Here is a 25,675-nt window from a genome sequence, read left to right on the forward strand (position 1 = left end):
GCCTCTGACTGATTTAAACCCCTACCACTATCGAGTTTGATGGGAAAGCACAAAAGTGTGTTATTTTATTTCCTTGGCTATTGTTGCTACCTCTTTCTTCCTAGAAATGACTTGCAATTATTGTAAAAAATACAGTCTGATTTCTTGTCTGCAGAAGAATTGTTGTTTGATGCAATTGACAAACAAAGGCTCCAAAGATGGTCTGCTTATGGTTTAATAGCTGCATTTTCAAATGTAATTGATCTGGTATAGTGAGATGACTATAGGGATATAATAAAATGTCAAGGGAGGGGCTACTTTTGCTTTTTTATACTTATTCTCATGGGATAGACCTTGAGTCCCACAGACAAGATTAAAAGTCAGAATCAGTTTAATTTATGAATTTCTATTTTTTTTCTGTAGATTTTTAAGTGAGTCATGTTGTTGCTCTGTGCTTCAGCTTTTTTATCTGTTTCCTCCCAAATTTCGTAGTTTTCTGCACCTAACAATTGCTGCAAGGGACTGCACACACTTAGGATTATTCAGATGAGAGGCTTGCAGGATGAGGCCATACTATGTGTTGTCATGTCAGTGCTGTTACTGCTTAATCCGGTAAATACTTTAAATTTGAATACATAATGGTGGTGTGATTGTTGTTTGTGGGGTATTTTCTGTTTTCCTTGTATATCTGTCTGGAGTACTTTTTTGGTTGAGCCATATCAGAATAAAAGTCCCTTTTGTTGGGCTAGCTCACACCAGAATAATCTGAGGAGAGATTTATCCTGAGTGTCCTGACAAGGGCATTGCCCAAGCCACAGGCATAGGAGAAGCTTGAGTACACTAGTATTTAATGTGCAAGGTGGAAATTTACCATCACAGTGGTGTTCTTATTACGTAGATATTTTAACACAAAATTATTATTGGCTTCTACTGAGTATTAGCCTTTAACTTTTTATGAAAAGAAATTCAATCTATGTAATGCTCGCAGTTCCACGTTTTGCTGAAAGAAGGGGAGGGAAAAGTGAAGTGGTTATGTTCTACTAACAGATAGGTTCTAAACAGTGAGTACCTTGTTTGTTAAGTTGTTTAATTTATCTTTTTGGTTTCTTTTTTTTTTTTTCCATAGAGATATTTACCCCTGTGATATTGATATGATGTATATGTAGGAATGTGTAGTTTCCAGGTAGGGGTATTATGCTTCAAGAAACAATGCTTATGTATTAACAGTGTTTTCCTGCTCTGATAACCCTTACTCTTTGCAGCTTTTTTTGTAGCCAGCAGCAGTGTTTATAGATGTTATGTGCTTTTTGCAGTTTCATTGAGTTTTGACAGCATAGAATCTGAAGAAATATTTCAAAATTGTTTCAGAGCTGCAAATTGCTTTCAAAATTTACATGGGTAAATTCTGCAGTGACTTACACATTATAACAGGTAGTTAGCAGAGCAAAGAGATGTCCTCTGAGCAACAGTCCAAAATTATTGCTAGCTAGTGAAATCTCAGGTTAAAGTAAGAACAATTTACTGGAGTTAATACAAATTTAAAGCCTAGTTTGTTGCAGCATTAGAAAAAAAAAATTGCATGTCTTCTCTTGTTTAGGACTACACAACTGGAGCAAGGAGCTTTCACCTGGGATTCAATCTGAGGAGTTATTTGTTGTGTCTTCTTCTTCAGAGAGATTTAGAACAACTTTGTTTTGGGCAGGTTTCTTTTTTTTTCCTGGTTCCCTTCCTTTTCAAAGGGAAGACAAAAAAGGTCAATGTATAGAAAACAGAGAAATAGACTGGAGACATGGATGTTATGAGGCTTCACAGCCTGTAAATTTCTGTTTATGATCAAGGTTCCTGGCCAGACTTCTCCAGAATTTTCAGCTAAATGTCATAGGGAGTCTTACTCACATTGTGTCTGTAACAGTGAACAGCCTAAATCCTGGGCAGGCATTCCAGCATTTGGCCTGTTAGTAACGTCTGCATGGTTTTTCTGATTAGAATATGAAATTGGGTATATCAGCTTTGTAAGGAAACTTTGCAAACAAGTATTTTTGATAAACAATAAACATTAGGAAAACTCCATTACATAAGAAATGAGAATATAAACTCCAACCATATTTTTGGGAGGAAATAATTATTCTACTTTGTATGTTAGTATTCTAAAACTAAACTGTATTAATTCTCATTTTCTACCCAGCCAGCTGGTGTCCACTGGATACTTAAAGTACAGTGGACACAATGGTAATTTATCTTTTTGGTCTCTTGTCAAACTCATTCCCTCCAGTTCTTCTAAGAGCTCTTAAGCTTCTAGCAAAACTATTGTCTAAGTAATAACAAACTTGAAACCCAGTCAACTCTGCAAAGAATTGGCCAAATCTGTGAATTCATACTGAGGCAAAATTTACACTGAAGTCAAAATTAGGAGCTTTGTCACTTACAGGATTTCTGTCAGGCATAAAATCCTACTTACTTTCTTCCCCTGTGGTAAGGATGATTGAACACACTTTTAGATTGTTAGAAAGTTTGGACACAGAAAATCAATTTTTTTTTTTTAATTAAGGCATATATTTTTATGAGCATTCTTTTGGGAAGGGAGTATCTCATTTAAGTAATAATATTTCTTAAATAATAGTAGAATGAAGTATTTGAAGATTATAATTTTCATTCTCATCAATATCTGGACAGCAGGATCCCATGACTGACTCAAGATAAAATGACTGAATATGGACATATTTTTGCCAAGTACAATGTAGAAATAGGAGACCAAGCTTTAAAAGATGGATGATACTTTTTGTATGAATTTAAGTCATATTCTTAATCAACTGGTTTAAATTTATTTGAGTTAGGCAGAATGTGTCTGTTTTAAACACTCTTCCATTTTGTACTGGGTATGTAATAGGTTTCAAATCTTTATTCAGATACACTTAAGTCTGAGAGAAAGTCCATTATTTCTCCATCTAAAGTTGTTCCCAGTGGAATGCTCTCAAGAATGACAGTAGTAGAGCTCATGTCATTGTCCTCCTATCAGAACCTAACAGCAAAAGTGTGTGGCTGTGGGGACACTTTACCAGCATCTTGGCATTTTCCTAGTAGGTAACAGTAGATTCAATTACTTCTTTTGCCATGTTAAATACTAGTGTGCTTTGAAACCTGCGCTTCCTTGCTTCTCCTGCTTCCTCTTCATTTTCCTGTTTATTCTTATCCTTCCCCCATAAATTGTGTTCTCTGATGTCTCTTTCTCTGTTTCTGTTTTTCAATAGCTCTGCTCTTTTGTGACTAAAGCCCTGAATTTCATTGTCCTTACTCAAGTAAAACACCTCTTGAAGTCAGTCATGGGTTTACCTTCCTGTGTTTTGGCCTTTGATTTATTGGGTAATTACATTATATCCATAGCAAACCCTCTGTATTTTGGGACATGGGCTTCAGTCAGCCTAAGGCCAGTTAATTATACATTTACCTGTAGAATGAATCTGCTTACTTCCACTACCTCATTTGGAAGCTTGTTAGAAATGTGCATGCTGCTTTAAGATGCAAATTCTAATGAGTAGGTGGAGAATAAGTTTTTTTGTCTGATAGGTTAGTACCCATTTAAAGACATAGATGGCAATCTGCTTGTGTGATGTTCAGTAAGATCTCAATGTTGAGTGTCCAGGGGGTGTGAAGTGCTTAAAACAAAATAACTTGGGAGCTGAGGAGATAATTATATATGAGAGGAAATACTGGGAAGGGCAAAGAATGCAAATGAAGGCAGGCCAAGATAGATTCAGTGCCACAGACAAACTCCCCATTTACCCCTCCCTCCAATACACAGACAATACCTTCAATATCCTATGTGAGTTGGTGAACATTCTGCTGCATCTAAAATGTGCATGCATTGCTTCTACTGGATATCCAAGTCTCTGAGCCCACCCTGGTTCTTTAGAGTCCCAGGTTACACTTCTTTTGTGTTGGGGAGAAAGTAGGGAAGGTTATTTCGTTGTAGAAGAAGGATTTTATTTGGGTGTTGCAATTTTCTGTTAAGATTATTTCTTACTGCCATGAAATGGAACGTATGGGCCTTTTACACAAAAGGTATAAACTATAAATGTCAGGTGATTGTAAGAGATTGTTCAAACTAAATGCAATTGTCCATAATTAGTCCTGTACTTCATTTCACCCTTTGCTGAAAGAAAATAAAACCCTGACCACTTTCTCTCTTACCAAAATGGGAGACTTTCTGGGTCTGCATCTCTGATGTGTTGTTAGGCTGTAGCAAAGTGCTTACGAATGAAAGTGTTCTTACCCCTCTTTCCCTTAGCATCTACTATTGGCAGTGGGACTTGGGTTTCTCACTTAAATGAATTTTTTTTTGCTCCAGTTGCCTGTTCTTCTGCATGTCAGATCCATTACATTTTAGATGCAGTGGATTATGGTGCTTTAAGGACATAGAGTAGCTGCTACATGCCTGTGAGTTAACAAAATTTAAGTATTTAAATCACATAGAAAAATGAAAAGTGTTTTTTCCTGTGTTTGGAATGACTAGTAGCTTTACAGCCATCAAACTGAGCATGGAATGACCAATTGACCCTTCCACTTTGTATGTTGACTGGTGACTAAAAATTAGAAGTCTTTCCACCCCTGCCATGAGGTTATGAGAAATGACTATGTAGTAATTAATGCTTCTGTATCATTTTTAACTGCTTCAGAAATATAATATCAGATGCTCAGATGGCATCAATTGGCTTAGCTCCACTGAAGGCAACAAAATGCGATGCCAACTTATACCAGCTGAGGATCTGGCCCACAGTTAAAAGGAAAAAAGGGACAGGCTGCCAATATGGCAGGGAACATATTGAGATTTATGGTAGTGACTTAATCAGTAAAAAGTTCTGCTTGAAGTGGTTGTCTCTTTGCACATTCCCATTAGTCACTTGAGCTGGAGATATTTGAAGCTCTAGCACAGCCTCTGTGGGCACATTTGTGCTCTTGCACCCTGTTCCACACTCTGTGCTCTTAAATATCTGAAAGCATCCCACATCACTCCTGTTCTTCTAGCTGGCAATCTCTCTTCAGAGGTCTACACAGATTCTGGGCCATACATATTTTTCGACATAATTTTAATTTGGATGACTGTGTTTTTTCCTTCTTGCCTATATTTCTGGTGTTGCTTTCTTAATCACACCTAAAAATAGGAGGAGTTTCATGTCTTTTGTAATTCTTATCTAGTTGTTCTGTTTGCATTTAAGTATTATGTTAATCTTGATAAGAATAAAAAATTCCAGTTTGCTGCCTTTGTATTCAACTATGTATGTAATTTTTTTACTTGGAGATAAGGTGACTGTACCTAATGTTATACCTGTAAATTTTTATCTGCTATAAATATGATTGAATCATTTGAAGGATAGAAATTCTCCTGCCTGTATTACAAAGCTAGTGAATGAAATACTTATGAAAGATGAAATGGCTGTAGAATCTCCCCAACTTTTTTTCTCCCTCAGTAATACAACCATTTTAGCATTTGGTTTATACTGAGTGCTAAACTTGTGAGCCACCCCCAGTTCTGATACCTTGTTTTTGATTGTTAACAATGTTTAGAGAATGTAGTCTTAACACTGCCCAGAGAACATAATCTTTTGGTCCTGGAAGTCTCCATGCTTGGTCCCATCTGTAATGTAGGTTATTCAAGAAGCTCTGTGATCCAGTCTTGTAATGCAAAGTTGAGAAAACACTTCTCTTCTGCACTGAAATACCTGCCTTGAAAATGTAACAAACTGATTGATGACTTGGAATTGGACCTACAATGTTACGTCCAGCCACTTTTGGATCACACCCTACAAATACATTTTTAAGCAAGATAAACTTTCAGAAGTAGGGGTATTTGAATATCAAAAGCCTGCAAAGTTTGTTGAGTTTTATATATGTAATGAATTTTCTATGTTGTGGTCTAAAAGTATAGAAAAATAAACTAATCATTAAAACCTCTCCAGATACAAAGCTCTGTTTTTTAAGAAGTTTCAAAGGATGCTTTGAATGACACGCAGTCTTTTACCATGATATATTTTCCTGCACTTCAAAGTAAGAGTGAGTCTTCTGTAGCATCTGTATCATGTAAGTGCTGAAAAGAGTGCTGGGGAGGCAGGACACAGTGTTAATCTCTTTTTCTTTCAGTTTGCTGATTATTGTGGGTGTCAAAGAATCCAGTGCTACCTCAGCTGGAGGACTGTTGCCTGTTTTAGGAAAAAAATACTGGAAAATATTTGTGTTTCAGCCAACAGTTGGAAGTTTAAACTTAAAGCATGTAGTATCTTCAAATCCCATGTGCTGATAATAGTAATAATATAGTTCATATAAACTCTTGAAAATATTGTAAAGTACTTATGGGAAAGGTATAAATTGTATTAAAATATTGCAACAAATGTTTAAAGCCATATTTTTTCTTATATTCTCAGTGGGCTTTTTTAGAAATTGCATGTATTTTACAAGTTTCCAATTTATATCCATTTTTAGAAGAATCTTAGAGTGGTTTTACAAAGTAGCATTGTCCCCATTTGATAGGTGGGGAAATAGAAACACAGAACAAGGTAAGTAATTTTCTCAAGGTTGTAGGATAATTCATGGCTAAAATAGGGAAGATTCTTTCTTGGCATTGAGTGTGTCATGCACTGTTCTGCTGCTTTTCCTCTGTGTTAAAGAATGCTGCAGTACCATTGTGATACGTTTTAAAAAGAAACACAACTTGTGGTTTCATGTTTACAGGTCTCTTTGAAAGCCCTTTTCTTTAGCTGTATATCTTCATCTTCTATCCTGACCTCTCATCAAAATTAAATTTTTATACACCCAAACCCCACAACAGAGTGAAAGACTGAACGTCATCTTTGTCTTGCCTGGTATTAGAGTCAAAACCAGAGGGCAGAATCTAGCTAAGAAATACTGAGTTTAAATTCTTATAATTGTACTTTAATGCTTCAAGAATTGTTTCCTGTATATTGGACCAGAACAGAAGGTTAGTAGGAGATAGATGTCCCCAGTTATAAATAATTGTGACAACAACTAACAGTACAGTGCACTTGAAAGAACAGTTATGTCTTGCTGCAAAATGCATCCTAACTACAAAAATGACAGCCTGCATGGTGCTGTGGATGGAGGGCAGCTTGTACTGCTATTCAGAATAATAATATTAGCTTGTATCTGCTTAGAATATCTCAGAGTTTTGTAAATATCTCCTAGAAAGTAATTCAATGTTTCTTATTTTGGTATTATGTAGGAGTGCAAGAAGACATAGTTTGTAAGAAATTAGCAGTCAGATTATAGTACTTCTGTGGCACAATGTATAATTGATATTCTTTAAAATTACAGTGGCTTTTACCTTGCAAGCACAGTGTTGATGCTACACGTTGTGGTCGGGCTGGCACCAGTGAAGACTGTGGTTAATCCAGTTTCTTATTTTACAGAAGTCACTGCAGGAAGGGACACATTGTTTTTTCAGGCTCCCCAAAGCTTTGCTGAGGTGCACACGTATGATGTAATTTGAAGGAAAGTTTAACTTTACAAAAAGCATAGCTTCATCCTACAGTTGTTGCCAAAATAGTGAATCCTGGCCTGTTCCATAACATCAATGATCCCTACTTAGAGTTTGAAGAGAGTTTATTGAATCACTGTTGTCATTAAACCTTATTGCACACTTCTGTAAGGTGCTTTCTGTTCTTGGACAACCTAAGAAGTGTCTTCCCCTGCTACTAAGCCATTAGAAACAAATCTGACCTGCACTTACATTTGAGTCCTTCCAACATGCTCTCATCATTCTCATGCCAATGTCAGCCTTAGGAAAGACATTCCCCAGTGAATGGAAGGACACAGTTTCCCCTGCCACTGGAGGCTGTGTTATAACATCTGGTGACAAGTAGCATTATGTGCATATATTCCTAGGGTTATTTGTCACCTTTGGCCCTCCCAGCTGAATAGATCTGCATGTGGAGCAATGGAATCAATAGGTGGTATCTTCAGATTTTTCTCTTTTAGATGGGATAAGTTCCTGCTGTAACCACCTCTGTATCAGAGGGTTGTGTTTATTTGCCAAGTATTGGGATGCACTGAGTATTGTTAGCATGATTCCTGTACTGTGTTCCCATAGGAACTTCTTACTTCTACATCTGTGAAATTGGAGGTGCATAAAGAGGAATCCAAAGCTTGTCAGTATCTGTCAGCTGCAGATCTGGAGAGCCTAAGAAATACATCATCTCAGGCAAAGAGAGGGAAGGATATACCCTGCACTTAACATGGAGAAACATGAAGTAGCTTGTATTGCTGTCTAAATATTTTGGAACTAATCAGACGAAGAAAGCTGAAGTGGTAGCCAGTAAAATGTCCTCTTGGACCTTCATTACTGTATAAGCTGTCTGAAGTCTATGCAGAAAAAATAGGTAAAAAGCTTTACTAACACTGTCTATTTTTTCCTGAAATAATTGGTCTATCAACTCAAGAGGAAAGTAGCTTTAGAGAAGCTGAGAAATGAGCCCGTGTTGAAATTTTCTATAGCATTTATGGCCTTTTACTCTCCAGCTTCTTGCCCTTACTAGAATTATTTATTGTTTATCTCACTGAAAGTGAACTTAAATCTTAGTTCATGGGCTAGTCTTCTTGTAGAGCTAGAAGAACCTCCTACTCTTACTGTTGAGCACAGCTCTGACAGTAGATAACCAAACCACAACCACATTGGCCTTTTTGTGCTGGGGGATGTTAAGCAGCAAATTGAGATTATTGGGTTATCTAATGCCCCAAAAACATGTGGTATACTGTAATGTGCTTCACTGGAGAAACTCTGATGGTTAGAATACTTTGTCCTTCACCACTAGGAGTTTCTAGGTCAGAAGAGCTAACATAAAACAATGTAAGCTAAGGTAGCACAAGAAAACTTGTTAGACAGAGCCAATGCTTCTGTCTCCTGGTTCTACAGATGTCATTGGATCACCAAATAACAAAAGCATCATGATGAGTAATTCCAAGTCAGGTTTAGAAGAATACATCAAACCATGTAGTGCTGGATAAGACACCTCTAGAATTTACAATATTCATCTAGTACCTAGCCCATGGCAATACTATCCACAATAATTATATGCTACGCCAGCTATCTCGAGGATCAGTTTAGCAAGAGAGCAGTTGCTTTGCCCAGGGAAATTTAGATTAGATGTAAAATTGGATTTTTCATAAGGCCTTGTTTTTACCTAGCTACGAATGTTTCCTTAGCACAAGTGAAAACTTTACACATTTTAGCTCAAACTGTACTCCACTAAGCCTCCCACATTTATACCCATCTTCTTGGCAGTCATCCCAAAATATGTTTGGGTTGAAGCATTACACATTACATTTGGTGAAGCTTTAGCATTCCCTGTTGCTCACATCAATCCTTATTTCTGTTTGCTTTTGTAATTTACAGTTAATGAAAATTCTAAGTTTACCTTTGTTTTTGTTGGCATCTGTACAAGAGAACCCTTTAGCCTTTTCAGCCTCACATCCAAGTGAAAAGCTGGATCCAAAAGGGAAGGTAAAACCTATCTGAGTGCTTCCATTTTAGCCAGAAGCCCTTAGCATGCATGTCAGCATTGTAACATTACATTTCTGAAGGAAAAGCAGAAGAGCCTTGCTCAGGGCTTGACCTGTGCCTGGGCTTGTGAGGGGGCTTGTAAGTAGCAGGTAGAGCAGCTGATCCCAGCGTGAGAATGCCAGATCTCAATGGCCATCTGGTTAATGGCCTTAACCAGTTCCCACTCCCTTCCAATTCAGGCAAGATTTTGCCTGAAATTAACAGGAATTCGCCTGATTACCAGAGTGGGAACGTGGCTAGTAACAAACTCGTACTGATGACCTTAACACAGCGTAGGCAATATTGACAAAACAAACCATTCTGGAGTTAGTGCCGTCTTTTCTAACGAGCCTATTAAAAGTTGACTCACAGATTTTCAGTTCAGGAGATACAATTTGTGTTTACCTATGGTACCACCTATGCACTGAGCTGTGTATGTACAAGGTTATAATGTTAAGCAATGAGCTGTAAACAGATGGTACATGTAGAATTTCTGTACATACACACAATTAGATAATGTACGTGATTTGTATTATGCTTTTTAAGCCACTTATTTGAAAGACAGTTTTGTGCATTAAGAATTCCTATGCAGCTATCAAATTATTATAAAAGTAAGCTTTGAAAGGCACCCTTTTCATTTATTTTTGGTGCTCATTACACATTCTGAATCATTGCTTCTTCAGAAATGTTACCTCCTAAATTAACAAAATATTTTGCAGGTGAGAAACACTGACAAATTTTTAAAAATGTGTAACCAGAATTATAATATGGTTGCGTATTTCTGGGAAAAGCTGGTTTCACTAAGTCTGACCAAGCCTTCCTGCTTCTGCTTATAGTGCTATGTATAACCTGTTTTTCACAGGTCATCAAAGTGTTCCATTATCACTGGGAACTCTGATCGCATTTTGGAAGTTCATTTCCTGCTTTCTCGTTCTTCTTGTGTGGCTGTAGCAGAGGCTGTGCGGTGTGACATGGGAGAAAAGCACTGTTTGCACCTGTTTAAAATCTCCAGTGCTTTGTGTGGTTCCTGGGCAACAGGCAGGAATCCTGAAAAGCTAGGCTGCACTCGCTCAATTGTTGCTGGCAGCTGTGACTTTGAGAGAGCGCAGAGCAGCTCGTTAGCAGGTTGCCTGTGTTGTGTGACATGCACCAAGCATGTCAAACCCTGAGCTCAGCTCGCTGCCTCTGCTGCCTGCAGTCGAGGCCGGCTTGCCTGGGGTTGCAGCCTTGGCCAAGGAAAGCATTACAGGGATGTGAGGTGAGTTCCTCCTTGGTACAGGGGCAGGGAGGTGAGGCAACGAGTTGTGAGTCGGTGCTTGCTGATTAGAAAAGGGGAACGGTGGCACACAGGTTCTCTGCTCCAAAGGGTGCTGTTTTCCTCCAGCAATTTTGTTCTTTTCAGACTGTGTTTGCAGTGGTGGAACATAGAAATGCAGGGGATAAGATGAATTTGAGTGTGAAAGTGTGCACACAGATGCATGGATACATTATATATGCATTACAGTAGGGAAATACAAGATTACTTCATTGGATAATTTTAAATTTTATTATGAGCTTTGATTTCTGGTCTCGTTTACTTTGAGGGATCAGGATCAAATCAATCCTTACAACCTTGATCTTGGCCTATTTAGGCAGCATCCAAGCAGCAGATGCAGTCACACTGTTTGACTGGCAACTTCAGACCATTTCATCTTCATATCTACTCAGTTTGTGCCTCTTGGCTCAATAAAGCATCTCTTTGCTCTTGTAAAAGGAGTTAGTATGTGATAAATCTAGTTAAACAAACCACAAAACTACAGCATCCTTACAATCTGTTGAAAACTACATCATGAGATGAGAACAGATCTGCCATTGTCTTGAGATCTGTTTGCACCCTAGGCAGTTTTAACCAAGGAGTGATCTATAGACTGATCTCTTTTCTCCAGCTCCAGAAAATCTCCTTTAGACACATAGTGCTAATATTGACAATGGAAGTCATTATCCCAAGATGAAGAAAAAGCAGAAGGAAGTCTGGCTACTAAGGAAATTAGATACACTCATGAAAAAAAAAAGCTTATCAAGGACCACTTAATGAAATTATAATCTAACAAATACATATATGTATATATGTATATATATATATGACATATATAACCCCTTGATCAGAAAATCCCTGGCCAGAGGCTTACCAGCAACTAGAAAGATTTAGTGCCAGGCAGCAAGACTTCTCATTTGTCCTGCCCACAGGTACAGTGAGTAACTGCCCTGGCTAGGGTCAGGGACATGCTCTTGAGCCTGTCTGCTGGTCTGAAGAGGGATGTGATGTGGGCATGGTAGGTTTTTATTTGAACTGTTCTCCAAATGCATGCTTCAGGGCTTATCTGTTGTTGTTGTTGTCTTCTTTATCCGAATAAAGAAAGCACTAGTTGTCAGGTACTGAGGGTAAACGTGATAAAATTAATAGAAACCAAAGTATGACATAATCATGTACATTCTGTATGAGTCCCTTGATTTATTTTGTGATCAGAGCTTTTTGCTTCCTCATCTAGAAAATTGTGATAATTGGTGTTTATCTCATATTGCTGTACAAAAGCAGTTATGTTGTAAACTCTCTTTTCATGGTCGTCCCTGTGTTTTTCTGTTGTAATTTCCTTTTCTGTTTTAAACTTGGGTTATAATCTGTCTTGCCATAAAGGGCCTTCTGAACTCATCTTCTGACATTAGTTTGGCCATCAAATCATTGAAGGGAATAAACTGAGATATGTGTGTAATCTGTGTGCTGTTTTTGCTGTCTTCTGTCATGCAGGCAGGACTAAAAAAAACTTGAAAGTTGACATCCCTTTAGTAGGAACTCTCAGTTTTTATTCAAGAACAAGATACAGGAGTATTATTCTTTAGGAAAGTATTTGTGGTCTCTTTGGTTGGGCTTGTTTAGCACTGTTCTTGATACCTTCTCATCACTGCAATGAGAAAATTGCAGGTTTCCTCCTCTGCAGGTAAGTTGGCAAATTCCTTTTAATATGGCTCCACTGTTTCTAAAATTAAAAAAAAAAAAAAGATCTGTAGGACTTATGTCAGTTTGGAGCATGTTGTTAGCTGGCAATAGCAACTGTGCTACACAGCACACGCAAGTCAGGAGCTGGATGTTTATGAAACACATGAGAATAGGTGTTGCATTTTCTTATGTACTGCTTCATTTTACATAAACTGTATAGTGCCAAAAACACCCACTCAAAAATAAAGTGCAATAGAAAAATGGCATTCAAATGTTAAGGATATGACTTAAAGCTCTTGCAGCCAAGTACAATGAGGTTGAGAGACTTACTCAGTTTATAAATCATACTGTTGTCGCAGGTATCCCAGATGATGCAGTGGGGAGGACAGACCCCAAAAGGAGGATTATGTGAGATGCCACATGTAGGTACAGTAAGATGAACACAGTAGCCTGAAATTCCAGTGGAAGTACATCTGAGAAGATTCTCTTTAGTTTCTAACTTGTTACCACCATATTTTAATTCATTTTGTAAGTGATTCCTGTGCTTTTAACATCCCTGGATTCTAACAGTCTGCAAAATAAAATGTCCCCTGTCTCAGAATGGTGTCCTTGCCTTGTTGCCATAGATGATATCTGCCTTCATATACCATGACATGTCTTTCACTGCTTCCTCATGAGCAGAATTGTAGCAAGATGATGTGCTTCACTGGGAGCCTTGCTACACACGAACAACTTTGATTGTTCAGGAAATACCAAACAATCTCCTCTTCCATAGGCTCCCTGGTGAGATTTTGGGGCTAGCAAATACATCTTGAGCCAGTCAGGGTGACAGTAAACAAGTGGGAAGTGGCTGCATTGGAAGCTGAAGACAGAAGAGTTACATATACTTTAACTTGGGTCGCATCCAGGCATGATTTTAGAAGGAGGAAGGGAAAGAAGGAAGTCTGCCTCTAGGGTTGTGAGCATGGGCAGGCCCTTTCCTTTCATGCTGTAGTCTCTCATCTTGTTGTGTTTTGTTGTTGTTAGTGGTGGGGTTTTTGTTTTGCGAGGGGAGCGAGGGAGAGCTTGTTTCCAACGCTGCATCTTCCACATGTCTAGACACTGATATATATGTAAAGACACTTGAAGGCACAGACCTTCTACTCTGTGCTTCCACCATTGCTGCAGGTAGTGAGTGATACCTATTGTCATATTTCTGGTCCTTAAGTTTACTCAGAGTCTAGAAAAAGTCCACCTTAGCGCTTGGATACAATGCTAGCCATCTTTGACTTTTACCTTCTGGCTTGGTTTATTCTAATGCGTGTCAAATGGAGGAAAAGGAAAAGGAAGAGAAGCCATAGAAAGAGGAATGTAAAATCATCTAATAAAGCAACATCAGTACATGATATAAAACTAAAAAATTAATTAGAAGATGAACTTTCCTTCCAAATTACACAGCCCTCTCATTCTGGGCTTCCCAAGTTGCCACCTGTTCCATCACTGAGTTTCCTTGTCAGTGTTTCAGGGGACGTGCAGCACTAGGTTGCATTGTTCCTCCTCTCTTCTTTGTGTACGGTTCACAGCTTGGCAGTTCTGCCTAGTCACTGGACAGTCGCGTCTTCAAATAGTCCATCAGACATTCCTCGCTTCATAACAGTGCTTTAAAAGATAAAATAATCCACCTCTCAGCACTGAAAGTTCACTTCTGCTACAGAATGTGATCATTCTGTTACAGTAATACTGTCTGGGCTAAATTTACTAAATTTACAGTGTTTCCTCTGTTATCATTCTCCCGCTCCCTTTTGCGCTGCTGTTGATCTGCATTGAAATTTCATAGCAAAAAGTTCTCTTAAGAAGCCAGACCCTCAGAAAAGAAATTTCCATGGGGTAATTTTCTTCTTCAGTATTTGAGGGTCACCTTGCCTGGTCTGTGGCTTCAGCTTGCTTTTTTTTCCTCCAAGCTTAACTAAATTGAAAATTATTTGGAGACAGTGAAGCTAATTGTCCTAATTAATACAAGTGGGCCCAGGTGGGGATAGAACTTGAGACCAGTCAGGTGGTATTGGTAAAAAAACCTCCTCCTTCTGAGAACTAGGTAGTGAAATGGAGAAGTTGGGGATCCCTAAGACTGTGATATTCCTCTGATGAGGTTTTTAGTTTTTTAGTTTGTCTTTAATTTCTGCTTGAATTGTTGTGAATGTGTTGATTGTATGGATTTTTGGATATGAGAGGCCACATCTGAGAGAGGGAGGTTACCATAAAGAAAAAGCTTCCTTTCAAATAAAGAGCACTGAGTGGTTACTCCAGCCTTGTAGCTTTTGTTGATTCTGAAATAGCTAGTAGTGCATTTCATGCTGTGTCAGAATGTGCTAGATTCATCCAGCAGCTGGAGAGGCATGGATTAGCCACCAAGTGAAGAAGTACAAGGGAGAATGCAGAATTTTGTTGTGTTTGTGCTATGTTGTAAATCTGAAATGAAAACTATGACAATGCTTACAAGGTGCATGAAGGGGCGTCTTTTTTTAATGGGAGTTTTTCATGGAAATGGTTAAAAAAAACGTTGGAAATCTTTGAAGGTGTAGTTTTTGTGTAAGGAGATGGCAGGATATTATGCTCATCTAACAAGCATCTATCATTTCATTGCTATTTTCTCTGCTCCTTGATCATCCCTCTCCATTTCTGATCCACCTTTATGTTGGTAGCGGTCACTGAAGGCTTCTGCTTGCTCCCTTGCATCTGACAAAGATTCTAAACAGGGCAGATTCTGGTTGTTGACTTTGAGAGTAGATTTTAGCCCAATTTGCATAGATAAGATTTGGCGTGCTATCCTGTCCCGAGTGTCTGTTCAGTGAAAAACATGCAGCTATCTGTGCCTCTATCATTTTTTTTGCCAGCAACCTGGCAAGAAAAACTCTTTTCAAGTTCTGACCTGGCTGATGGCTATTTGATGGCATAGAAAAAGAGGAAATAAATAGCAGTCAAAGTAGTCCAAAACATTAATTAGGTGAGGATTTAGACTAACATCCTGCATTTCCCTGTCACCTTCAAGAATGCCATTGAACTATACTTCTAACCACCACACTTTTTTGTACCTGTGGACTTAAAGGCTTTGCCCTTGAGGAAAATAACTTCCCCAACCCTGGCAATAACACAGTTAAAGATATGGAATAGGTCAGCCAGTGCCTGTTATTGTCCTGTAGCCACAAGGTAATCCATCTTCCCCTTCATAAAAATCTGGCTGCAGTATTATTGTGTGTAATCCATGCTGATTCTAAAAGCAGTATGAATTGTATACATCTTGCACATCAGTTTCAGTGTCTTAAAAAATGAAGAATTTTTTTTTTTTCCTTCTTCCCCTTCCTTTGAAGTTTTAAAGCAGAACTTGCTGGTGACCCACTTTTGCTAACAGTTCTCTTAACTAACCCCTGTACTCACTTATACATTTTTTTTCTCTTCCACCCACTGTCTGTCTAGCCTGGTTTAAAATTTTTATATATGTACTTTTAAAAAATTGATTAGTTGGAGAGCTGCCCGTTCTTCTGCGCTGTATAATAAGGATTTTAAAACTGCACACTGAATTCTGTATAGTGTAATTAAAACTGACCCAGATTTGGACCTGAGAACACCAGGACTTAGCCAAACTTGCCATGAGCTGAGTTCTGATGGCAGATGGAAGCTAATGAGGACACACTACACTCCAGAATTTCCCAGCTGCTTGGCCCCTTTTTGTACAAACAAGGTTTGGAGTGAAGTCCCAATCCCAAGAGCATGTTTAAGCAAATGTACTGCACCCAGTGTTTTGAGAGACAAGGCAGTGCTTTCGGACTGCTTCAGGAAAATTTTCAGGCATTATTTCTAATGGGCTTTTACTGTGTATCCCAGTGTCATGAATATGCTCTCGTCCATCTTGTCCTAGTCTGAGTGTTATTATAGGGTTCAGACCCTATATGAATACCCTCCTCCCATTTCAGTTGGGAGTGTTTCCACTTTAAATTAATGGAGTCTTAAGATCCCAAAGTACTGGGTCTCCTTTCGACCTGTGGTTCCCTTAAGTGGATTCAATGTCCTGGGACTATTCAAGCAGATGTAATTGAAACAGTTTGAAGCAGCTGTAGCTGGCATGTGGTCTCTCAGATTGCTAGCACCTGCTTGGTTAGGTTTTTTTGTTGTTTGTAACTCACTAGAGTGAAAATAGTGCCAAAACCAGCATTGGTCTTGGAGCTGATAAAGCACTTCAGCTCCTATATCCCTTTCCCCTCCTAGCCCAGACACCTCATTACTGGTGCCTGCAATAATGTTGTTGGTAGCAAGCAGAAACAGGTTTATGCTTCCCCTCCAACTGCCTCCCTCCCCTTCAAGCCACTGCACTGCCAACACTGACTCTCTTCTTCATCAGCAGTAAGACTTAATCGTGCTCAGGTGTGCAGAGCGTCTGTGCCCTCCTTAGGAAATTGGGCAGCCCATGGTTTGCTGTGTCTGATGCAGGCAGCACCAAATTTGTCTGCTGCTCTAACAGTCTCACTGCTGGCACGGCAAAGTTACTGTTCTTCATGTGTAACAAATGACCCAGGAGCCCTGGGAGGTTCTGTTCAATACTTCTGCTCCCTTCCTCTGGTGTAGTGTACCTAGATTTTGGTTACTGTGTTCCTGCTCCAGTCTAACTTTTAATATGGTAAGATTTCGGAAGGGACTGTGAGTCACTTGGTTGCCTCTCTGTATCCTGTGAATTATTGTAATCAAAGTTCAAATTAAACACAGTAGTGCACTTGGCCAAATACAGTAACAACACACAGGGGTGTGGTTTTCAATGTAATATTACAAGATGGCATATTGCAACGTTAATTTTTTTAATATATCCCTCTATTGACTTCCCCTTAGGTTGTGCATATAGTTTATGTGCCTCCCTTTTATTTTGTTCCTCCGTGCCCTAGAGATAAAGGATGTATATGGATTTTTAATTCCAGCTGTTTTCATATTTGGTATTAGCCCCACATCTCACTTGCTCTTTTGCTCTCTCTCCCTCCCACACCTTTTTTGGGGTATCACCATTTATTTCTAAGGTGAGAGGGTTTTGTCCTCAGCTGATGTATGGGACTTGATTGCCTCCTGCAATAGCTTTAAAAACTGCTATTTTGGGGAATTAAAAGTCAATTTCACAAGTTTCCAGGTTCTGAAGCTGTTTCTTTATTTCTTTCTTTTCTTTTAATCCACATCTTATATTCATATCACATTGTGAAAGGTTTTGGTTTGTCTGTAGATCTTTGGGCTGTAGACAAAGTCTCTTCCCATGGAATATTCCCTCTCTGCTCCAGCACATGTGTTAATCAACAGCTCTCTGTGGTTTGTTGAGCTCAGGCATTTGAAAGGTATTACTGAAGGTAACTTCTCTGGGGTCAAATTATAATTTCAATTCAGTGGAAGTTAAATGCCAGTTTAAACATATAGAATTAATTGGGTTTGGGATTTTTGAGGTGTACAGGAGATGCTTCCCTTTAATTATTTGTTTTTACAGTACAAAATACTCCTGGTTTTACCTTTTAATTTGCATTGTGTGCTTAGATACCCTGATAAACTACCTTCTATAATGTGTAATGGTGAAAGTGGTGCAGCTAAACATTTTAATAGTTGTCTGATGGATCTGCAAAGGAAAAAAGAAAAATGGAATTCCAATCAAGACGGAATTGTTTTTACTAATCCAGTGAGATAATGTCACTGCTTGATTTTTCTCTTGTCCTGTTGTGATTTGTAGTGTTTTGTTTGTTTGTGGACTTTTGTTTTTTTCCAGTCTACACTCTGTTTTTCCTATTCCCTTTTGGTTAGTCTCAAAATGTCTACCAATAAAAACATCCATCTGTAATGATAGCTTTTGCCACTCTTTGTAGTCTGGAAGTGTTGCAGCTGCAGATATCATCTACTGAATAAAATGTCAGCTACCAGTTCTAAGAGGGAAAGCTACTAAGGCTTAAGTTAAGAAATAGACAAGGACTGTGGGTCTCAGTTTTTAGAGATACTATTTTAAAATATTTTTTCTATAAGCAACACTTTTTGTGAATTAAATATTGAAGAGTAAACATGGAATATCTTATCTTTTTCAGATGTTTTGAGTACCTAGCATCCTTTGGTGAGATCAGTAGGATTATAGAAGGGAAGCTGTTCTTGACACCACAATGAACATAGCACCCATGAATATCTAAATAAATAGCAATAGAAAATTAGAAAATGTTGTTTGTATGCAAAAATATTTGGGGGTGTGGAGGGGAAACAAGCAAAGAGTAAGTATGCAGGTGTCTATCTTCAGATTTCTTAGTGCCATTTGTAGCCAGCCAGAACAAGAAAGCATCTGCCACTCTTATGGTTGTCTTGAAAATAAATACAGTTTTAGGTCAGCAGCAAGTGACAGCTGATATATTTTACTTCTAGAATGCTTTTTTTTATGTACTGAAGTTTACTTTAAAAATGTAGGCACTAAATAATTGTGAATTCTACACTAAGTACAAGAGGTAGTAGAGAACCAGCAGGATTTATGTTCTGAAGAAGTCTATCTGGCATAAGCAAAGAGAAAAATATATAGATGTTCTTTTCAGTCTGCTAACATCCTGACTATGAGTTGCAAATGAAGTGGTGTTTATTGTGCTGTACCGTTCTTTTTGTACATTTAATTTGAAGGTATCCCTTCAGAGACTGTACATCTCTTACTTGGATACGGATAGCTGATCAATTTTATGTGAAGCATGCTAGCTTTTTGTGCCTATGGAGTACAGCTCTTTTCAAACTAAGATGTATTAGTAACTAGCACAGGAGGGTGACAGAAAGGACAACAAAGGAAGTTAATAAATTGATAATGAAGCAGGATTATAGAGGATTGAGCATGGATATTAGAACCATTTCAAACATACTTTTTAATCACTACCACTCTACTCTGATTCTGTCTAGTGGCACCACCCTGAAATGTATTATTGAGTATTTGGTAAAAGACCACTTGACTAGTCATTTACTGGCAAGCATGTCCACATCCTTGACAGGGGTCAAGAGGTTAAATGAGTGGCAGGCAAGATTCTTCTGTTTACCATGCAGTCGGCCTCTCTAGAAGAGCCTTTACTTATTTAAGTTGACAAAAATGTTTGGAAAACTTGCAGTACGGTCTACAAACAAATATTTTATTGTCCAGGCTTCGCCTTCCATCCCTGCCTCATAAACATACAAAGTTAAGAAATTGGTGACCAATTTAACACTGAAGTGAATACAAAAAGATACTGTATTGTGCTTCTCACTAACAAATAAAACTGTGTAAGTGAATCGAACTGATGCAAAGTGCAGAGGAGGAGATGCTAACAAAAATGAAATGGGCTCTAAATCAGAGAGCATTTTCAAGAAGAAATCTCAACCCAATTCTTTCTGTTACATTGACCGGGCAGTTTCTTAAAAGAAGTATAAGCTGTCTCATACATGCTTAGAACATAGAACTCTTGTCTACTTCCCAAAGCTTCAGTTTTTGCTTTTCCCAAAATTTCGTGCTTGACAACTGGACAAAGGCTATGCTGAATTAAATTTTATTGTTCTGGTTTTCTCCATCCATTTGCAATGCACATAATCAGGAATTCAGCTATGTCCCAAGAAACCCGTTTAACCTAATGAGAGCAAATGGCAATGGGTGTTCCTTACCCGAGACAGCAGTGCCAACGTTTCTGCTTAATTGGGACATATTTGGCTGGTTCCAGTGCTTCAAGTGGTTTTTAAACAGGTGTTTAATGGGTGTGGGATTCTGAACTCTGCCCTTTTGATACAGCAATTGCCAAATAAAGATTAACAGAAATAAAAAGATCTAATACAGAATAATAATTTTTGTCTTTGTATATTTATTCAGCATAATTTTTACTTTAAGTCGCAGGCGGGTGGGGAGGTGTTTCTTCTCATAATTGAGAAAGTCCATTAAATAGAACAACAGGATGTCTAGCAGGGTGTCCTAATTAAAATTACCCTGTAATTTGAACAAAACATTCATTTGTATGTAGCTAAGGTTGACCTAAACCCCATCTAAATCAGGAAAAATTATAATACAATTTTTTTTTTTCTGCTGAAAATGAAACTTAGCATTCTGCCAGCAAACAGCATGGTTCTGTTATTATACAGTATTCAAGAGTAAGGATTTTCTCTTCAATGTTCAAAAAATAATGTTTTGAGTAAATTTAACAAGAGGTTTCTCTCCTGCCTCTACCCTTTGATAGTATTCATTCATGGTTGTGTTTCTGTGGTATTTGAAAGCAGAGACAATTTTGTTCTCTGTGCATACTGTAAGCCCATCTGAAGCCTTTGGTCGTGGCCAGTGTACTGGTGAACTAATAAGCAACTGAGATAGCAGCTGCTTAGCAGGACTGATTGGCTCGGGCTTGACTCTGCTCTCTGCGACTCCGCAGTTTCTGCCTGGCTTGGAGTGCGAGCCGGGTAATTCTGTTATCTCGGGGAGTGTGGGCCTGCATACATAATCCAGGCTGTCTGCACAACTGAGGAGATTGTGCACGCCGTGTAAAAATGACCTGCTCGTGCTCTGGCTGTCATGCTTTGAAATGCTGCTGAGGCAAATTGTATTTAATATAATTTATCAAATCTAAGTGAATGTTTGAAAGAACTAACTTCAGAAATATTGGTTGTATTTAAGAAGAAACTCACAGCATCCTTAACTTGACAGAGCTGCACAAACTGCAGCTTGTGGATGTTGCTTCCAGGACACAAGGTGGTGGATGTTTATTTATTTATTTATGCCCACTTTCTGGGCAGATTAGAACAGGGAGGATTTTCAAAAATGCTCAAAACTGGTCTGAATATGCTGCTGATGGATTTAACTTAGACTTCTTTGCCCTAATTTAAGTGGAAAGAGAATCACACCCTTGTTCCTTTGGATAATCCCACCTGTATGTACAAAGAGTGGAACTTGATAATAGCCAATGCTTTATGTGCAATAGGACTTCCACTGAATTATTCTTCTGCTTAAACCAGCTTTTACATTTTAATCTCTCAGCTTCAGTAGAGTATATAACAACAAAAGAAAGGGAAGAGAAAAATCTGATGAACGATTTGCTTAACCAACTTTAAGCTCCAAGAAGAATTGTTAAGAAGAAGATAAAATTTGAGGCTGGTGTTGTGGTAATACACTTTTCAACTGATCAAGAGCACTTGAATAGAAGGTATTCAAATGTTGGCATAATTTAAAATTTTAGTTTCCTGTCATTGTTTTAAAAACAGTCAAAACTGATGTGGTACCTGTTGTTATGTGGAAAGAGTAAAATTAATTCAATCAAACAGGTATTGGCCAAGTTTATTTTATATGTGTGTCTGCACATATATGTTATCGTGTGTATATTTAAGTATGTAAGCTTTCCAATGGACAGTTATTTTGCAAAGAAACACATTCAGTGACACCACAGGAAGAATATATGCACAAATGGGTTGTACTTGTAACTGTACCTTAAGGGCAGTTGAAGGAAAATGGGAATCTCCTGTTGGGGAAACCAGCCAAGCCTTTTGTCTAGGGGTTGCATAACTTGAACATGTATAGGTTTGTGTAACAACCCGTACAGCTGCCTGTGGTTGATAAAATAACTGTAACCATCTTGAGAGAGTGTGGAAGGCTGGAATGAAAAATAGTAGTTGTGTGGATGCCATTGCTTCAGACTCATGTATGCTGGAAAGCATTGTTTTGTTATTGTTGTACAAAAGTCACCAGTTCTTATGCCTGCTCTGGTGTCCTACCCCTGAGGCCTAGTTGTAACTTGGCAATGCAAATTCTAACTGCAGTGCTGAAAAGGTGTGTGTTGGTTGTTGAGCTGATGAAAACAGGTGAAGATCAGGTGTCTGCACGGATTCTTTTTCTCAGTTCCTTTAATTTCCAAAGATGCTGAATCCCCTGTGGGTGCTAACTGGCTAGTGAAGCTCTTCCTTAGTGACTCCTTCTCCTGAAGATATTGTGGGTGGTGGTGATCCCCTACCAACAAAGGATCTCTCTTGTAGAATGTAAAATATTCCAATGTCCTGGAGCGGGGAAGCAAAAGGAAGGGAACTTCAGAGTCTTCTGTATTCAGCTGAAATTCAGATAGCCATCCTGCACAGCCATTTGCACAGAGTGGCTTTAGAATTACTGAGGGTTACAAAGTTAGTTTCCAGTCAGGACGGAATTGATGTTTCTTCCCTGGAAAGCAGCAAAAAGATGTGTAGCACGGTTACTGTAGAGATGGAAAGGAAAATTCCTGCTCTGTATCTCCAGGTGTATTTTCTGAAGTCCTTGAAAGATTTTTCAGGAGCTTCGTCATCGTCTGGTAACAGTGGTTCTTAATCACATGCTTTATCATTTGCCTTTGGCAAGAATGCTCAATTCTTTCCATTTGAATGTGGGACCTTGCCTTATTGCCTCGGGGAAGTGTTACTCTGTAATGCATGTCACTTGAGGCTAATTCAACCTGCCACTTGGAAAATGCCCTTGGTGCAGATTGTAGCAGTGCACCATTATCTCAAGCTATTTTTCATCTGAGGCAAACTGCATCTGTTCTGTATGATCTGTGTGGCCCAACAGTTTATTTTAGGTTAGCATGTGAGGTAGGATTTTTTTTACCTTTAAAGCTGTGATGGGTTTGGTTTCCAGCTGTGCAAAAAGAGTATTTTTCCCTTGTCATACCAAAGCAGCCCTAGACATCACACGGTGTAGGTCTACAGCAGCTTGAACTAATCATGTTGATGCTGCTCTGTTGCTGTTCCTCCACTTGAACAGTTCTGCTGCCTCCCTAGCTCTGACCCCCAAGTTTTCTGCCTGGGTCTTGAGCTGCAATGAGGGTTTGATGTGGCTAAAAACACATGGAAAAGAAGCCTTCATTCAGCTGAAAGCTCCCTGAACCAGGTACTTGCCCAGTCCTGCTCTAGGGTGGACTTGAAGACATGCGACAAGGAAAGGAAGGAGATGAGGGAAGGATGGGATTGTGACAGCTCCAGTTAAAATCAGCTTACATCATAACACAGCCATGCTTGTAAGGTTCTGGAAATGATAACCCAGTGGTCTCAGCAAGATACAGCTGTGAGCTTAGGATATTATAATCAGGGGAACTGTGGCTTTGGAATTTCCTTCCTCCCCTGTTTTCTAATGCATCATTTTGGTATACATCAGAAATGCTGAAGATCACACACCTCAACCTTTCCACCCTTGAAAAGGGAAAATGATATGAAGGCTTGATTAATTTCTTTTATGAGGTTTGGTTGCTGTATGTCACTAGAAGCAGATCAGGCAGAGGGGAAAAAAAAGAAAACATTTTTGTAAGCAATAGGGAATTTTCCCCTTTGAAAAAGAGCTAAAACTTCATTAACATTTCAGCCAGCTTTAAATTAAAATTTGCATCTGAAAATAATCCATAATGTGTTTTGAGTGCCAGTGAGTCATATCAGAGCAGTATCAGCCCAAGTTTCTTGTGCTTACAGCTTGTGATGTGGCTCCTGTATGGTCAGAAACAGTGCACCCCTCATGCAGGAGCAAGAATTCCCATGGAATTAACACTTGGCCTTGTGCTGATCATACAAAGCCAGTGTGTTCCAGGCCACATGGCTGGGTGGGGCAAACTGAGTGGAGCAGATGAGTGCTGGGTCCTGAATTCTACACCTGCTTTGTGTTCAGGCTCGCTTGGCCTAGGGCTTTTTACCAAGAATAGTCCTATTCCATTCCATTGCAATAGGTCTGTTTACACCAGAAGAGGTTTCTCTTGTAACTCTGCAAATCTCTAATGTTCTTTTGTAGTTTCCATGGGACAGACCCTTTGAGCATGCCACCAGAGTGATTGGGTCATCTTTCACCCATCCCTACACCACTGATCAGTGATACTTTAATTTTTCTGCCCCACTGTGCACAAGTCATTGAGTTTGATGTCAGGAGGAGAGGTCACAAGTGAAGCTAGCAGCTCTGCTATGCAGACAGGACAAATGGGAAAACTGCTCTGTGTCCCTAGGTTTTGCACACATGACAGCATGTAGGCATCTGCAGCACGCAACCTGAAATGTTTTTGTTTTTCTGCAAAGTTTTTATGTGAAGTCTACATGGATTAGACCTGTAGCTGTCCAGAGCAATTGGTATCCCAACTGCAGAACCTTTGGAGAAAAACACTTTGCTGATTGTATCATGCTTTTGGTAGGGCATGTGCTGGAGTTCCTGACAACTGTTTCTGAAGGGTTTTCCTTCATGCAAGGTCTTAAAAGATAATTTTCTCCTCTTTTTTTCCCCGCTCTCTCCTCAGGGAACTAGAGGGCTTGACGCATCCTTTACATCCTGCATTTACTCTGACCACAGTCCCTCCCTGTTCTCACGAGCGGAGCTCAGCCCTGCTTCCCTTCCTGTTGATTCCCAGTCAGCTACATGGTAAGTTTTCATTATCTCTAGACTTGTTGCCATGAGGTAAAGCTCTGGCAGACTCTCTCTAAAATCCATTAGCACTGGGCATTGAGGGCAGAGCACTTCATGCCCATCAGAGACCGTTCAGTTGTATTCCAGGCTGACTGCAAGGAAAGGAAGATAGTATTGAATTAGCATTGGAGCTGAACTTCAGCATAGATTGTTATAGGAATAAAATATGAAGTAAAATATGTGACAGAATTAAATCCATCAGTTCTAATAAAAGAAACAGAAGAAAGCAAAGAAATATTGGACCCTTAAATCCCATTAACCAGGCCAGAGAGAGAATGCGTTAAAAGGAAGCTGCACTGTATCTTTTTTCATTGTTTGATGAAATAATCTTTTTCACCCTTTAAGTAGTGTGTTTAAAACTCCTAGTATTTCTGAAACAAAGAGAATATACAGCCACCGAGCTAGCTGGTTTTTATACCTTCCTTTCTGAGTATTGTCCTTCAGTGCAATACAGAGCCATTTCTTTGTTCTCACAAGCTAGCAGTTAAATTGTATGTAAATGTATGCAAATTAGATGCTGTCTAATAAAGAGAGTCATTAGATGGAAGAAATATTTAGTTTAGAGGGAAAAAAGAGAAGAAAGCAGGTGTATTTTGCAATAGGAAAATGTGAGATTGCAAAAGCCCCTCAAACTTTGGGTGAAGGCTTTTTATAAAGCCATTAAAATATTTTCTAAAAGGCTTGCCCTACTCTTGGTCCTATTTTCTGTGTGTGTTTTTATGTACGTGCACTTCTGTGTTCCTAAAACTCACTGGCTGTGCTATGC

The 25,675-nt window shown here is 38.9% G+C and overlaps 1 long non-coding RNA gene across 1 annotated transcript in view; it reads left to right on the forward strand.

Moving 5' to 3' along the window:
- Positions 1-25,675, forward strand: part of LOC131080397 (uncharacterized) — a 74,692-nt gene that overhangs the window by 9,348 nt on the left and 39,669 nt on the right. Inside the window, exon 2 of the long non-coding RNA XR_009114161.1 lies at positions 24,743-24,864. This is a non-coding gene — a long non-coding RNA (uncharacterized LOC131080397). The remainder of the gene's footprint in view (positions 1-24,742; positions 24,865-25,675) is intronic.

This window comes from Melospiza georgiana, chromosome 2, assembly GCF_028018845.1.
Source record: "Melospiza georgiana isolate bMelGeo1 chromosome 2, bMelGeo1.pri, whole genome shotgun sequence".
Classification (NCBI taxonomy): domain Eukaryota; kingdom Metazoa; phylum Chordata; class Aves; order Passeriformes; family Passerellidae; genus Melospiza; species Melospiza georgiana.